The sequence below is a fragment of the Sarcophilus harrisii genome, chromosome 1 (assembly GCF_902635505.1).
Source record: "Sarcophilus harrisii chromosome 1, mSarHar1.11, whole genome shotgun sequence".
NCBI classification, from domain to species: domain Eukaryota; kingdom Metazoa; phylum Chordata; class Mammalia; order Dasyuromorphia; family Dasyuridae; genus Sarcophilus; species Sarcophilus harrisii.
Window position 1 is genome coordinate 707,771,849 of NC_045426.1, and position 17,295 is coordinate 707,789,143.

The window sequence follows — 17,295 nt, forward strand, 5'->3', positions numbered from 1 at the left end:
CAGAGTCTGTGCTTGTCTGGGGTTGCCTTCTAGAAGTTCACAAGGTCACCCCTCTGTCAGAAAATGGCATGGGAAGAGGACTTGAGTGGAAATTGTAAAAGTTAAAATTCACAGCTCCCATTTATGGAGCACCTTGAATTCATAAAGCATTTTAAAATATATCGCTATCCTTTATCCAGGGAAGTCGATTGGCTGTTCCATTTAGTAAATTAAGAAAACTGAGGCTTTAAGAGATGATAGGACCCACCTGAGGCTACATGCCAGGAAGTGACAAATAGAAGTTTGAGAATCCTGCCTCTTGCCACAGCACTGGAACACATGGACTTGCTCTTGCTTGCTCACAGTATATGGAAACATGTTTATTTGGCTCCATGAAACTGGGGAATTGCAGGATTATAGGTTGAGAAACCTGAAGGGCTATCATGGCCATTCCCTTCCCTCTACTGAAGAAACTTAGGATGAGTGACTTGCTGAGGATTACAGAGCTAGATTTGAATTTAGGTCCTCCTGACTCCAAGTCTAGCACTCTTTTCACTGCATGCCCTGGTTGCCTTTTATCACATCCTAAAGTGGGGATTCAATCCATAGGAGTTTTTCCTCAGTCTTACTTTACTGTTGTCACCCCCGTAGAAAAAGAACATTAGCGAGTGTAGCTGTCGGTGTCATCCAAACTCATCCTTTTCTTATTTCATTAATCTATAACTCAGGCCCTTGCACTACACTTGAGTATGCTTTGTAAGGAAGTTTAATAGGACAGGGTAGATGTGTTTATCCCATTAATATATGAGGAAATGAGAGGTGCAACAGATGCTTTTGCATGATCACATAGCTGGCTGACTTTGGAGCTCAGGGCTGAGCCCCAAAGTCACACTCAGGTACCCTGATATCAGTTTACCCCCCCCCCTTTGGATTGACCTGCCTTGCTTTAGTAGGTGAATCAATTGTGGCAGGAGGAGACAATTCCAGGTGTTATAGTTTGGTGATATTTAGAAAATTCTTATTAGAATAGCACATATTGATTCTCTTTCCATTCTAAATATTTAAAAAAATTCACTTGGAGAAGGAAGTTGTTTGTGAATTAATTGGATTTGTTTGTTTAGAGCAGGGGTCCTCAAACTTTTTAAATAGGGGGCCAGTTCACTGTCCTTCAGACTGTTGCAGGGCCGGACTATAGTAAAACCAAAAACTTTGTTTTGTGGGCCTTTAAATAAAGAAACTTCATAGCTCTGGATGAGGGGGATAAACGTCTTCAGCTGCTGCATCTGGCCTGCAGCCTTAGTTTGAGGACCCTTGGTTTAGAGGCTGAGGCTACACAAATATTGACTTCTGGATACACCTGTCATAGAAGTGTGATACAGAACTTAGAGAATCTTTTCACTCGACTGGAAATGTTAGAGAACACTTTCACTCATCAGAGTTCTCTTATCTTAATAGCTCTATCTGAATATCTGGTGGAATTCTCTCTGATGGCTTGCTTAAATGATAACTTCAACCTTCAAACTGTGGAGGAAATGTTTCCTTCTTATTGATAATAAGTTTCATCTTCATTTAACAATTTTAAATACTTTAAACTTTATATTAAATAACAATGTGACTAATCTTTATTTGTAACTTTAATTTTAAACTGATTTCAAAACATAAAATAACAATTTTTCAGTTTTCTCAGTTTATTGTTTCCTTTCTAATCTTGTCTGCATTAGTTTTGTTTGTACAAGAGCTTTTCAATTTGATATAATCAGGTGATCAATAATTTCTAGTTCTTTGGTCACAAATTCCTTTCTCCTCCACAGGTCTGAGAGGTAAACTATCCTATGTTCTTTTAATTCTCATTCTTTATATCTAGATCTTCAACCCATTTTGACCTTATCTTGGTGTATGGTATTAAGTGTGGGTCAATGTCTAGTTTCTGGCACACTGATTTCTAGTTTTACCAGCACTTTTTGTCAGTGAATTCTTATCCCAAAAGTTGGGGTCTTTGAGTTTGTCAAACACTAGATTTCTAAAGTTATTGACTATTTTGTCCTTTGAATCGAACCTATTCCACTTATCAACTAGTCTATTTCTTAGCTAATACCAAATGGTTTTGGTGACCACTGCTTTATAATATAGTTTTAGATCTGGTAGAGCTAAGCCACCTTCATTTGATTTTTTTTCATTAGTTCCCTTGAAAGTTTTGACCTTTTGTTCTTCCAGATGAATTTTGTTGTTATTTTTTCTAGGTCAGTAAAATAGTTTTGGGGGAGTCTGATCGATATAGCACTAAATAAATAGATTATTTTAGATAGTATTGTCATCTTTATTATATTTGCTCAGTCTATCCAAGAGCACTTAATATTTTTCCACTTGGTTAGATCTGACTTATTTGTGTGGATCTCTTCCTTTAAAAAGAAATCTTCACTAGACCTTACCACCCATCCCCAAAATGGTCATTCTCTAATTTTTCTTCCTTTCCCAGCTACCATCTCTGAGTCCATCCTTGTGGCTTCTACTTCTTTTTCTCTATATATACTCTTCAACTCTGACCTTCAATCTTTTCCCTCCATTAGAAATATTAGAGAACACTTTCAATCGTCATATTCTCTTTAATCGCCATATCTGATGGTCTTTTCTCACTCCTTGTGCTTTTCTACTCATCTGTGGCATTTAATACTATTCATCATCCTTTCTTCCTGGAGACATTCCTCTTATATTTCGTGATATTGCTCTCTACTGCAAATCTGGATAGTATATTAAAAAGCAAAGACATCAACTTGCCAGTAAAAGTCTGTATAGTCAAAATTAGCCATGTATGACTGTGAGAGCTAGACTATAAGGAAAGCACTTGACATTTTTGAATTGTAGTGCTGGAGAGTCCCTTTTATAACCTGGAGATCAGATCAGTCAATATTTAAAGAAATTAATTCAGGCTATTCACTGGAAGTTCAAATACTGAAACTGAAGCTTAAATACTTTGTGCTCATAATGAGAAGACTAGATTCAGTGGAAAAGACCCTGAAGTTGGGAAAGATTAAAGGCGAGAAGGAAAATGAAATGACAGAGGATGAGATAGAGAGAAAGAATCATGGAAGCAATGAACATGGACATACTTCAAGAGATAGTAGAGTATAGAAGGGCCTGGTGGGCTCTGATCTGTGGTGTCACGAAGAGATGTACATGGCTTGACTGAACAACTACTACTACTAGTAGATCATGTTTGATCCTGGCTATGGTTTCTTAGTACTTGAAGAAGTCTTTGTGGTTGCTTGCAGTATTTTTCTTTGACCTGGAAACTCCAAGTTTTGACTCTGTTCTTCTTGGAAGTTTCATTTTGGGATTTTGCTTGATGACAGTAAGGTTCCCACAGCTCTGTCTTGGGGGCATTTTTGTTCTCCATCTGTAACAATTTCCTTAGTGATCTCATCAGCTTCTGTGAATTAAAATGATCATTCAATGTTGATTCTTTATTTCTCTGCTGATCTCCAGGCTCATACTTTCATTACCTATTCAACATCTTGAGCTAAATGTCTCCTTAAGACATCTTAAACCTATGTCCAAAACAGAATTCATTGTTTTCCCTCAAGCCATTTTCCTAACTTCCTTCTTATTGTCCATCATCCCAGTAACCTACTTTCACATGCCAAATTTCCCTAACTCCTTCCTCTCTCATTCCCCATATCTTTTGCCAAGACCTACTGATGTTACTTTCCCAACATTTCTCTTAGTTATCTCCTCTCCTCTGACACTGCTGCCCCTCTGTTCAGGTCTTCCTCACTTCTTGCTTAGATTACTTCAGTTACCTGCTGATTGGGCTTCCTGGATTAAATATCATTTTACTCTACTCCATTCTTCGCTCATCTCTTCTCACCCCCTCAAATCAATAAACTTTAGTGGCTCACCTTCAGGATCAAATATATAAACCTTCGGGCATTCAAAAAGTCCTTCATAACCTGCCCTCCTTGCCAGTCTTCTTATACCTTATGCTTATACACATATTCTTTTTTCTCATGAAAAATATTTCCATATCAGCCATATTTTTAAAAAGCCAGAAAAATGAGGAAAATGAGAAAATTATACTTCAGTTTTTACTCAGTTCTTCAGTTCACTCTCTGGAGGATGATAGCATTATTTCATTATATTATAATTGTATTGATTAGATCAGCCAAGTATTTCACAGCTGATCATCATTACAACATTATGGTTACTGTGCACAATGATGATCTAATTTTTCTCACTTAATTTTGCATTTGTTCATGCAGGTCTTCCTGTTTTTCTGAAACCACCTCTTAATCATTTCCCACAACATAATAATACTCTTATCCCAATCATATACCACAACTTGTTCAGCCATTCCCCACTTGATGAACATCCCTTTTATTTCCATTTCTTTGCTACCACAAAAGGTACTACGTATGTATTCTAGATGCTCCATATATAACCTATATCAGATTACTCGCTGTCTTGGGGAGGAAGAAAGAGAATGGAGGGAGGGAGAAAAAATTAGAACTCAAAATCTTATGAAACTGAACAGTGAAAATTGTCTTTACAAGTAATTGAAAAAAATAAAATACTATTTACATAAAAGGAGCTGCTATAAATATTTTTGTACATATAGGTCCTTTTATTTGATCTCAGTAGTACTACTGCTGGCCCAAAGGATATGAACCCTATAGCCCTTTGGACATAGTTTAAAATTATATTCTCGGATGGCCTAATCTATTCACTACTCCATCAATAATTCATTAGTGTGCTTATTTTCCTTTATCCCCTCCAGTATTTATCATTTCTTTGCTCTTCCTTATGAAAGTCCCTCCATCTCCTAAATCATTTTCACTGATTTTTGTAAAGCACATACTACATGCCAATGCTCAGCTGGGAATAGAAAGAAAGGTGAAAGAAAGGTCTTTAAGGAACTCACAGTCTTAATGGGGGCACAAAATGCAAATTGCTGTGTATAAACAAGTTGTAGATAAATAGGAAATAGTGGAAGGAAGGCACTGGAATTAAGTAGAATCAGGAAAGGCTTCTTGGTGGAAGTGAAATTCAGCTGAAAATCTCATCTGCCTCAATTTCCTCAACTGCAAAGGGGGGGGATAAGAACATCTGTCTGATAGATAATCTTTTTGTATTTGTATTTGTATTCCTGTGCTTTGTACATTGTCTGGCATGTGCTAAGTGCTTAATAAATGCTTGATGACTGTCTGACTGATTTCATCTTAGAAATAGGCCTCCAATGGAGTGTTGTGTCAAACAGAATCAGGAGCCAGTAAACCTTACATAAGCATCCTTGTAGCTGCATAGTAACTGAAAAATCCACTTCATAACTTTGTCCACAGTCTATTGGACAGGCGAACCTCATTTTGTTGCATTTTCCTTTGTTGGACTTCTTAGATGGCGTATTCTTGTTTATTTTTTATTACAAATTGAAGGTTTATGGCAAACCTACATAGAGCAAGTCTGTCAGAGCTATTTTCCAGCAGCCTGTGCTCACATTGTGTGCGTGCCACATTTTTCATTTTGGTAATCCTTGTAATAATCCAAACTTTTTAATTATTATTATATCTGTTGGAGTGATCTGTGATCAGGGATCTTTGATGTTACTATTATGATTGTTTTGGCATGCCACTAACTGTACCCATATAAGTTGGTGAACTTAATAAAAGTTGCATGTGTTCTGGCTGCTCCACTGACCAGCTGTTTCCTTTCTCTCTCTCCCATCCTCCCCTCTCTGTTTCTGTCTCTCTCTTTTTCTCTCTGTCTCTCTTTGCCTATCTTCTCTTCTTTTTCTCCCTTTCTTTCCCCCCTCCCCTTGGTCCTTCCTCCCTAATCTCTGAGTCACAATAATTTAGAAAAATATTACGTAAACTTCACTGATAAAGCCACAGCAGGATTTCAGAGGATTGACTCCAATTTTGGACGAAGTCCTAATGTGACTTAAATGCTATCAAACAGCATCATAGGCTATGGAGAAATCTTGCATGGAAGGAGAAGTCAGTCAATGTAGCGTACTTCCTGTTGGCTTTGCGGCAGTCTTCATGGTGCTTATTTTAAGAAACTGCCAGAGCCACCCCAACCTTCAGCAACCACCCCCCTGATCAGTCAGTAGCCATCAACATCGAGACAAGACCAGATCAGCAAAAAGATTACAATTTGCTGAAGGTATGGATGTTGGCTAGCATTTTTTTAAGCAATGAAGTATTTTTTAATTAAGGTATGTACATTTTAAAAGACATAGTACTATTGTACACCTTATAATTAAGTATAATATAAATATAGCTTTTATATATGCTGGGAAACCAAAAAATTCCTGTGAATTGCTTTATTGTGATGGTCTGGAACTGAACCACCACAATGTTTTCAAGGTTACACTCACTAATTTTGTGTCTCCTCCAAATGTCTCTCCCTTAGTTATCTCATCAGCTCCCATAGATTCAATATCATGGTTACTTGATTCATTTTTTTGGCTTTAACCTTGTCTCCCAAACTCAAGTTTTGTATCACTGACTTCCTGCTTGATATCTTGAATTTAAAAAATAGTTCATTGCTTTTCCCCCATACAGGAGTCCCGTCATTCTTGCCTTGGGATGGAAAGTGCCATCTGCATTCAGAGAAAGAGAACTATGGAGACTGAATGTGGATCAAAGCATAGTGTTCTTAGCTTTTTTGTTTGTTTAGTTTTTCTTTCTTGTGTTTTTTTTCCCCCTTTTGGTCTGATTTTTCTTGCACAACATGACAAATTAGGAAATATGTTTAAAAGGATTGCATGCATTTAACTATATCAAATTGTTTGCTGTCTTGGGGGTGGTGAGAAGAGGGAGAGAGAGAGAAAAAAATTTAAAACACAAAGTTTTACAAAAATGAATTTTGAAAGCTATCTTTACATGTTTGTGAAAAAATAAAATATAATTTTAAAAAATTGGTGCCTTTTCCTCATCTCCCTGAGCCCCTGGTGCTGAGACTCAGCACTTCCATTTTCACAGACTGTTCCCTCTCCCACAACAGAGTGGGCATTCTGGGGCAGAAGCCGTCACCCGATATATAGACTCCTTCCCCAGCCCCACCCATGTTTCCCTGAGCAGATTGGCTCCACCCAGGGGCTCCCTGTGGCCTCCAGGATCAAATAGGAGAAAATCCCACCTGACTTTCAAAGGCCTTCACTGCCTGACCTCCTGCTCTTTTTCCTGTCTTTTTGTACTCTGTGTCCATCTGTGTATGGCCTAGAGCATTGGCCTTGTGGCCTTCCCCGCACTGTACACAGTCCATTCTTAGATGATGTTTCCTCCCATTCGAATGTGAATTCCTTGGGGGCGATAGACGGGCTTAGTTTCCCCTAGAGCACAGTGTCTGGCACATAATGTCTTCTAATGAAGAGATGCTTTTCAGAATCCCTCAGGTGAGAGACAGTGAAGGAAGCCAGGGGGCAGGGAGAAGGGGAATGACTGGGAGAAGAGGCAGACTCAGGATTGTGCTCCCAAGTGCTCAGCAGCCACTTTCTCAAGTCGAGATGGTCAAGGAGACGAGAAGCCAAACCTGATTTATAACACTGACTGATTACTGTGTTGTAAATGCTCACTGTGAAAACAATTCTTTTGGTGAAGCAATAGGGGTTAAGTGACAGGATGGCACAATGAATAAATGTTAAATGTCTGACACTGGATTTGAATTCAGCCTCTCCTGACTTCAGTGCCGGGTTCTATGCACTGTGCTGTGGAGTCTGAACATTTAACACTTTATTTACCAATCGGTGGCCTGTTCCAGCTGACCCCAGCACCCGGTGAGGGCTTTATCTATCGATACTTTCACTTCAGTGACCACCTTGGGGTGCCATTTGCACTGCCTCTGAGCTATCCCTGGGCAATATGGCCTGGATGGCCTCTAGTCTAGGTTCTAGGGAGCACTCAGAGGTGCCACTTTCCCCGGGAGCAGCTCCAGAGATGATTAGCTCCAGAAGGCTGGGCACTGGGAAATATGCATTTTTTAACCAAAGCAGCTCACAAAGAACAAACCATCTTCTTAGAATGAGAATGTAATCGAAAATGTAATCATGAGGCTTGTACTGCGTGCCAGGCAGGCCACTGGGTGGCACAGGGGACAGAGCTCTGGCCCTAGAGTAGGATGACCCAACTTCCTGACTTCATATGTAGCCTCGGACACTTAAGACTTGTGTGGTCCTCGGCAAGATTCTTTATTCTGTTTGCCACAGTTTCCTCATCTGAAAAATGAGTTAGAGAAAGAAATGGCAGATCACTCTCCTATCTTGCCAAGAAAATCCCAAATGGGGAAACAGAAACATTGAATAACAGCATGGTGCCTGGCACATTATACAAAAAGCCAACCATCTCTGGCCTTGAGAAGCATCTTTTATTCTGAACTTAACAAATATCAGATAAGATGATAATTTTTCTTTTGTATAAAGCAGAGAAGGGGGAAAAGTGTCCCTACTGGGCCTATATACTAAAGAGATCTTGAAGGAGGGAAAGGGACCCACATGTGCATGAATGTTTGTGGCAGCTCTCTTTGTAGTGGTCAGAAACTGGACACTGAGTAGATGCCCATACATTGGAGAATGGTTGAATAAATTGTGGTATATGAATGTTATGGACTATTATTGTTCTGTAAGAAACGACCAGCAGGAGGAATTCAGAAAGGCCTGGAGAGACTGACAGGAACTGATGCTGAGGGAAATGAGCAGAACCAGGAGGTCACTGTACATGACAACAGCAAGATTATATGATGATCAATTCTGATGGACTTGGCTCTTTCCAACAGTGAGATGATTGATGCCAGTTCCAATGATATGGTGATGGAGAGAGCCATCTACACCCAGAGAGAGGACTGTGGGAACTGAGTGTGGATCATAACATTGCATTCTCACTCTTTTTGTTGTTGTTCACTTGCATTTTGTTTTCTTTACTTTCTTTTTTGATTTGATTTTTTTTTGTGCAGCAAGAGAATGTATAAATATATATATTGGATTTAACATATTTTAATATGTGTAACATATATTGGATTACTTGTTGTCTGGGGGCTTGGGAGAAGGAGGAGAAAATCTGAAACACAAGACTATGCAAAGGTCAATGTTGAAAAATTATCTGTGCATATGTTTTGAAAATAAAAAGCTTAAAAAAATAATTTCAGTGATCCTAAAGATCCTATATTCTAATAGGGTGAGTGAAGGTCAGAGTGAGGTGTTTGCTTCTGTAAGGCACAGGAATGCCAGTCCATTTATCCTTTTCAGGAATAGTAGTGTTGATTTGATTCATGTTGTAAGAGTTAAAAGGAAAGAGAGAGAGAGGAAGGACAGAGAATAGGTACACACATGCACATTAGAAAGAGAGATGGTAAGAGAGCAGTAGTTATTATGTTTGGGTAGGGACTTGCTGTGGGGAGTGCTCACCAATAAGAACCCTGGAACCTTGGGCAGAAGTTGAAATGCCAAGTGGAAGCTAAAAGAGAGAGTGTAAGAATGTGGCACTAGGAAGGTGGCACCGGAATGAAACTCTAGGCCGTGCTTTTTGTTTTTAATATGGAAATATGTTGTTCATGGAAAAAGAATATGTGTGTGGATTATAAGTATAAGGTGTAAGAAGACTAGCAAGAAGGGCAGTTTTGAAGAACTTTAAATGCTCAAAGAAGAATTTTATATTTGATCTTAAAGATAAAAAGGAGCCACTAAAATTTATTGATTTGAGGGGGTAAGGAGAAATGAGCAAAAAATGGAGTGGAGTAAAAAGAGATTTAAGCCAGGAAACTTAACCTGCAGCAGGTTATTGCAATAATCCAAGAATGAAGTGATAAGGGTCTGAACCAGAGTGGCAGTGGTGTCAGAGGAGAGGGGACTATATCTAAGAGAGATTTGGGGATGGTATCATCGGTAGGACTAGGCAAAAGATATGGGGAGTGAGAGAGAGAGGAGTTAAGGCCATGCATACTGACCATTCAGTTGGAAATTAACTTTTGTTCATAGGGTGGAATATAGGAAAATCTTTGATTTTGCTATTAAATGTTTTCACATTGAGTGGGTCGCGAGGGCATTGAGATTTATATATGAAGTACAAAGGAAACTGGCATTTTAACCTCAGAAATAATTTTAATGATTCCACAAATTGTTTGGACTTTGATTGGTATAATGGAAAGAAAACTGACCTCTGAGCCAGGAAGAATGAATAGCCTCGAGTTCAGAGTATTTGAAAATTATTGTGGCATTTTGAATGGGCAGTTGGCCTTGAAATCAGGAAGAGCCAGGATTGCCAGAGTAACCCTATGCATTTCACTTCTCCTAAGCACTCTAGACAAATTTCTAAGACTGAGTTGCATAAAGACAGGTTCCTAACCAGTGACCTGTCCAGTTTCCAGCATCAGTACAAATCCATGTTGGTCCTGCCAGATTGAGAAAGCCAGAGAGAAGCACAGTGGAAGGGTGTCCAAATATGTGCATATACACTCATCTGTTAGTACTTCTACATTCATATGAGAATGGATTTTCTGACTTAATTCTGGGCTTAGATAGCATGTCAGTGGCAAAAAAGAACAAAACATCCTCTCCCCATCTGTGGTCAGTAGTCTTTCACATTAAGATAATTCAAGCATCCCTCCCATGCTACTGTAATTACCTTGATTACTATTTACTTCCTTTTATAGCTAAAGGGTAGAATAGCTCTGGCCTTTGCTATTATCCAGGTTTAATGGCTCCAGACTTTGTTGCTCCTTGAACACATTTTGCATATTCTCCTGGACTCCTAGATGTGGCAGCTCTTATAGTTCTGTGACTCAGGATACATCATGGGACTTACTTAATATCAGAACATGGGAAAATAGAGTCAATGTCTACAAGAAGAAATAGAATTGGACATTGGGGGAGTTTACAGTGAAGGGAAAGGATTTTAACCTTTTATTACCAGTGTATTTATTTCAATGACAATTGCCTTATTCTTATAACCATGAAAAATATATATAAAACTAAAGCTTTTACTAAAAGATAGACTAATTTCATAAAAATCATGAAACAATAGAATAATACATATAAATGTGATATACCAACTGGAGCAGAAAGTTATTTCCTTTATTACATAAAATGACATTCTTGTTGAACATAAATTTAAAATAATACAGAGAAGCTAATTTTCAATGTGGATAATTTCATACCTTCTATGTTTGCCTTCAAGTATTTTAAATGGGCTCAAACCTCAGCATGAAGAGAATAATGATACTTCGGAAAAATTAAACATTTGTGTTATTGAAATTTCACAGAAAGTTATTTAGGTCAAAACATAGTGGCTCATTTTTCTTTATTTCCAGGTTCAGATATGATGCTTTTCTTAAAAAAGAGAAAAATGAAAGGAAAAGAGGGGAGGGAAACTTTCCTCTCCCACACATACGCACTAAACTTTCAAACCTCAGTCCAATCTTGTGACCTTCAATATTAAAATATTTTCTATCAGTCAAAGTTGAGAGAATCAGTTTCATAACTTTGAGTATATCTGTATATTCAACTCCATTAAGACTGGTATTACTCACTTTTCCAGGCAGAGAAGCTTTTTGTTTTAGTAAGAAGAATTTGAGATAGAAATGAGTTTTGCCACTGCCAGCTGACCCAAATAAGATTTGTTGAAATTTCCATCATCTAATTAATGTTCTGGTCAATTGAACCTCCAAATTTAGTGCCATCATTCACACATGTGTGCAGCTACAGCATTATAGCCCAGGGAAAAAATGATGGTTTGGTTTGGGCTGTGTCAAAACTCCTATGGCAGGAAAGCAACCTTCAAGCCATAGATGGTCAATCCAGAAAAATCTATGTTATCATTTCTACCATGACTGAAATGGCCCCTTTTATAAAAGGCCTTTAATTTCTATTTTTCTATGCTTTGTATAAATATGGTGTCAGGAGTCACCTCCAATTCATCAGCCAACTTAGTTTCTATTCTAACTAATACTCCAAGAGTTTTATGTGATCCATTTATAAGTGAAGCTGAGGCCAGCTTCTATTTAGATTCCAAATTACCTGATGCTTTACTTGAGTTAGTTCATGAATGACCAGAAGTAGAAAATTCTGCTCTGCTTGAAAATTTTGACCATATCAAACCCGTTTCCATTGTTGAAGACATTCTTGGTAGCCTTTTCTAGGTGAGAGATAACACATTTTGTGCATACTTATTGTGAGAAATTATTTATTTGGACCTCTACTCTATTCCAATTAGTATTCATCAATTTCATTAATTATATGAGTTCTGTATGTAATGGCCCAGAATTGTGAGCTGCAGATTCTAAGTTCATTTGCTTAACTTTAAAAGTTAACTAAGGATCCTCCACCATTGTTTTGCCTTGTCATGGTGGTCAAGCCCAGTGTAGCAGAGATGACAAGTACATGGAAAATCCCCCCAAATATTTTTGTATCTCCAGAGCAATTCCTTGGCAAATAGGAGCAGATGATCATTTTATGACCACTTAGGTCACTGACTGATAGCTTGTACCATTTCCTCTTGCCCAGCCTAAGGAGAAGCCTGTCCATTGTGTATGGAGATACCCCTTGCTTCATTCAACTTGTAGTCCAGCTCACATATAATTTTGCTTAGTTTCGCTTTGTATTTTAGTATTCTGTGTCAATCAGTGTAATTATTCTATATTTGGTATAGCTGTTCTTGAATGATTAGACCTCTAGCCCTATAAAAACAGGCCCTGGAAGGAAGAGCCGTTTTACAGCATGAGGCAGGTCTGAGGTTCACTTTGTTGAAGGGGATCATGAACTCTTTAATAAAGCTCCATTGACTTAGAGCTCTGTATCAGTCTCTTTTATTGTAAGTGGGATAATTTTAATCCCTACATTATGCAGCAAAGGTTTGGGATACAGATAGCCAAGGGCATTGTGAGAGCAAGAGAATGAACTCTGAAAACACCATCTTTTCTTTTTTTTTTTTTAATAAAGCGTTTTTATTTTCAAAACATCTGCACAGATAATTTGACAATATTGACCCTTGTATAGCCTTGTGTTTCAGATTTTCTTCTCCTTCCCTTCACTTCCTCCCCTATATATGTTAAACATGTTAAAATATATGTTAAATCCAACATGTGTAATATTTATACAGTTCTCTTTCTGGACAAGAGAAATCAGATCAAAAAAAGTAAACGAGTAAGAAAACAAAATGCAGGCGGATAACAAAAATGAGAATGTTATGTTGTGATTCACATTCATTTCCTACAGTTCTCTCTCTGGGTGTAAGATGGCTCTCTTTGTCACAAGAGCATTAGAACTGGCATCAATCATCTCATTGTTGGAAAGTGTCACGTCCATCAGAATTGAAACACCATCTTTTCTTATTGGACTCAATATAATCAGTGCTTTTAAAAATGCCAATGTATGTACCTTGCACATATCTATATGTTGTCTTTAGGAAGAGACTGTTTTTTGTTTATCTCATGTTTAGCCTGGTATGCAGGAAACTCATACTCTGTGGTTGTTTTATGACCCTTCCTTCTCCCGACTCACCCTTTATCTTCATCATGCCTTTTCATTTTCCTTGTTGACTTATCATCTCCTAAAGATAGGTATTCCTTAAAGTTTTATGCTAGGCCCTCTTCTCTCTTTCTTATCCCTCTATTGATAACTTTATTAGTTCTGTTTATCTCTAAAAAGACAGTTCACAGATATTTCTTCAGATATGTCCCATCATTCTCTTCTTCAAGCTTGAGCCTCCTATCATCACTCTCTATTAGACATTCCAAATTGGATTTCTTAGAGATGTCAAACTGAACATGTTCCTAACAAATTAATTACCTTTCCCTTTAAATCCTTCTCTTTGAAAAGAATCCACATGTGCAAAAAATGCGTAACAGCCCTGTTTGTAGTGGCAAGGAACTGGAAACTGTGGGGATGCCCATCTGTTGGGAAATGGCTGAATAAGTTATGGTATATGAATATCCTGGAATATTATCATTCTATAAGAAATGAGCAAGTGGATTTCAGAAAAGCCAGGATTCCCAGAACTGATGCTAAGTGAAGTGAGTAGAACCAAGAGAACATTGTAACAGCAACAACAAGGTTATGGGATGATCGACTGTGATCAACTTGACTTTTCTCAACCGGCCAATTCCAAAAGCTTTGGGTTGGAAAGAGCCATCTGCATCCAGAGAACTATGGAGATCAAATGTGGATTGTAGCATAAAAATGTATAATATTTTCACCTTTTTTATTATTGTTGTGGTTTGTTTGCTTGGTTTTTTCTTTCTCATTTTTTCCTTGGGTCTGATTTTTCTTGCATAGCATGCTGAATATGGAAATTTGTTTAGAAGAATTGCACATGTTTAACCTGTATTGGATAACTTCCTGTCTATGGGAGGTTTGGGAGAGAGAGGGAGAGAAAATTGGAACACAAGGTTTTTGCAGAGGTGAATGTTGAAACTATCTTTGCATGTATTTAGAAACATAAAAAGCTATTAAAAATAAATCCTTCTCTTTTTCAAACTTCCCTATTGCACAGTGGATAGGCCTGGAATCAAGAAGATCTAATTTCAAATCTGTTCTTAGTCACTTCCTAAATTAGAATATGAGAAATGCATAAAAGGAACTCGGAATATTTCAAGATCAGATAAAATAGAGGTTACCTTTTTTCTGGGGATGGATTAACCAATAATTCAACATTTATAAAATGTGTCAAGTGGCAGGCACAAGGAAAGTTCCATGGAAAGAGGGACTTTTGAATTGAATCATGGTATGAGTTCCATAGGCAGATCTGGGAAGTGTGGAAAGGACATTCTAAAGAAGAGAAGTACCACAAGAGACTAAATTACAGGGGATATTTTGAAGGTTATGACAAACAATACTATGTGGCTATAAAGTAAGAATGTTGAAGAAAAACACCAAATGATCAGGATAAAAAGATGAAACAGAGAGACAATACAATCTTAGCACTATTTTCAGTTCAATCACCTAAGAGATGTTGAGCTAACTTCTTTTTTTTGAATTTATTTATTTTTAATATACATTGTTTTACGAATTATGTTGGGAGAGAAAAATCAGATTAAACGGGAAAAACCATGAAAAGAAGTGAACATAGCATATTAATCTACATTGTCTCCTTAGTTCTTTTTTGGATGCAGATGGCATTTTCTGTCCAAAGTCTATTGGGATTGCTTTGGTTCACGATACTACTGAGAAGGACCAAGTTGATCATTGCACATTCTGGCTATTACTGTGTACAATGTTTTCTTGGTTCTGTTTATTTCGCTCAGCATCAGTGCATGTAAATCTTTCCAGGTCTTTATATAATCACTAGCTATCTTCTAAAGTTCAGTCTGCAGAGATAAATGGAGATGAGAAGAGGGAACCTGGAGGAATACCTGCATTTAGGGGATGAGTAGTAAAAGAGACTGAAAAGGGATGACTCTCAAAGGAGACTCTCAAAGGAGAGCCGGGAGAAAGAAGGGTCATGACAATCCAGAGAGAAATTAAATGAAAAGTCTTATGAAAAAGAGGTGATTGACAGTGTCAGAGGCTGCAGAGTGTTCTAGAAGGATAAGGACTGAGAAAAGGCTGCCAGATTTGACCATTAAAAAATCATTGGTTATTTTGGAGAGAGCAATTTTGTTGAATGATGAGGTCAGAAGCCAAACTAGAATTAAGATGAGAGTAAAAATAAGAGAGTAAGAAGCTTTCACATAATTACTAGAGAAGTGGCTGCTAATATTGATCCATATTTTCTGAGTATACCAAAACTATATAAAGCTAACTTGAAAGTTGAATGCAGAAGTGATATCCTTCCCATTCAATTTCTTATGATGTTCTATATGGAAGAAATGCTTAGTCCACCTGATGAGGTACAAATGATGAGACTAGTGGTAGTTGTGATGAGGTGCAAGAATTGGGGTGGGGAATCCCCTCTGGTTGGCTCAGGTCCAATGTGAAGGAATTCCCAAACCTAAAATCTGTATGGCAAAAGGGAATTTTATTGTTCACTAAGAAGAAAGCTTTCTCCTCATTAAGAGTTTGGCAATAAGAAGTCAGCTTTGCTAGGAAGACAGACTTCTTGGTCCTGTCAGGAAGGCAACAGAGGTTAACACTGAAACGAGAATATCCCCACATTGGGCAGAAGTTGTGGCAGGCAGCTTTGCCAAGGTAGCTTCCTGATGAGCATCATCCTGTTTAGGACTTCTGCAAAGAATAGGGGTTCAGAGTTGCCTTTTATTAGCTGTCTGAGGCTTAGGCTTCCATTCAAAATTGAATAAGATTTCACTCAATGTTGTCAATGCCCCAGGCCTAGAATTCCATTTGAAAAGAGATTACTTATTTTGGAGTTTTGAGACACTCAATAGTACTATCAGGCCGAGATCTTCAACTGAATGAGACCATTTAATTTGGGGAGGGCATTAGTTTGGAAAGGTATGCTTTTCCCAGGGGAAAACGAGACAGTTTCAGGATTCACCCCCATCAATATCATGCTGTTTTTTCATTTTATCAATTTCCCCTGTAATTTTAATATCTCTTCTTTTGTCTTTATTTCAGGTTTCTTTATTTCTTGACTTTCTTGATTTTTAGATGCATATTCAGTGCATTAATTCTTCTTTTATTTATTAATGTATGTTTGGGAGGATATGGTTTTTCTGGAGGACTGCTTTAGCTGTATCCCAGAAATTTTGGTGTGTTGTTTCATCATTGCCATTTTCTTTCACATAATTAAAGTTTCTATGATTGGTTCTTTGATCTCTTCATTATTTAAGATTTCACTGTTTACTCTTCAGTTGGATCTCTTATCTATTGTTTTTGGTCTGTACTAAGGACTGTTTTTATGGTGATATGGTCTGTTAAGAATGTATTTATACTATTTCTTCCTTTTTTATTTATTTGCAGTATATCTGTGCTCTAATCCATAGTTTTTGTAAAATTTTCTTTTGGTGCTGAAAAATTGCAGTCTTTTTTTTCTTTTGTAGTCCCATTTCAGATATATCATAAGTCTTTTAGCTTTAGTTTTTACAGCCATTTGTTCAGTTCCATATTTCCCTTTTGGGTATTTATTTAAGAATTATTTAAGAAAAAGGAGTATTTAAGTCTCCTATCACTATTATGTTTCTGTCTATATTTTCTGTAACTCAGATGTTGTTGTCTTTGTGAATTTGGATATTAAGGCATTTGGAACATATGTCATTTGATTTGAAACATTTTCTTTAATTTTATTATCTTTATTTATGGATACTTGAACTTGTTTCCTAGATCTGGAGACTATATTTCCTTTTGCTTTTAATGTTTTTCCTTTCTACTTCCCTGCCTATGTTAAGGTTTTTAACTTTTTTTCTTTCTCAGATTTTTGATATCAGTCTTTTTTTCCC

The 17,295-nt window shown here is 37.4% G+C and overlaps 1 protein-coding gene across 7 annotated transcripts in view; it reads left to right on the plus strand.

The window, feature by feature from the left end:
- OSBP2 (oxysterol binding protein 2) overlaps positions 1 to 17,295 on the plus strand; it is a 232,742-nt gene that overhangs the window by 73,575 nt on the left and 141,872 nt on the right. The window lies entirely within an intron of this gene.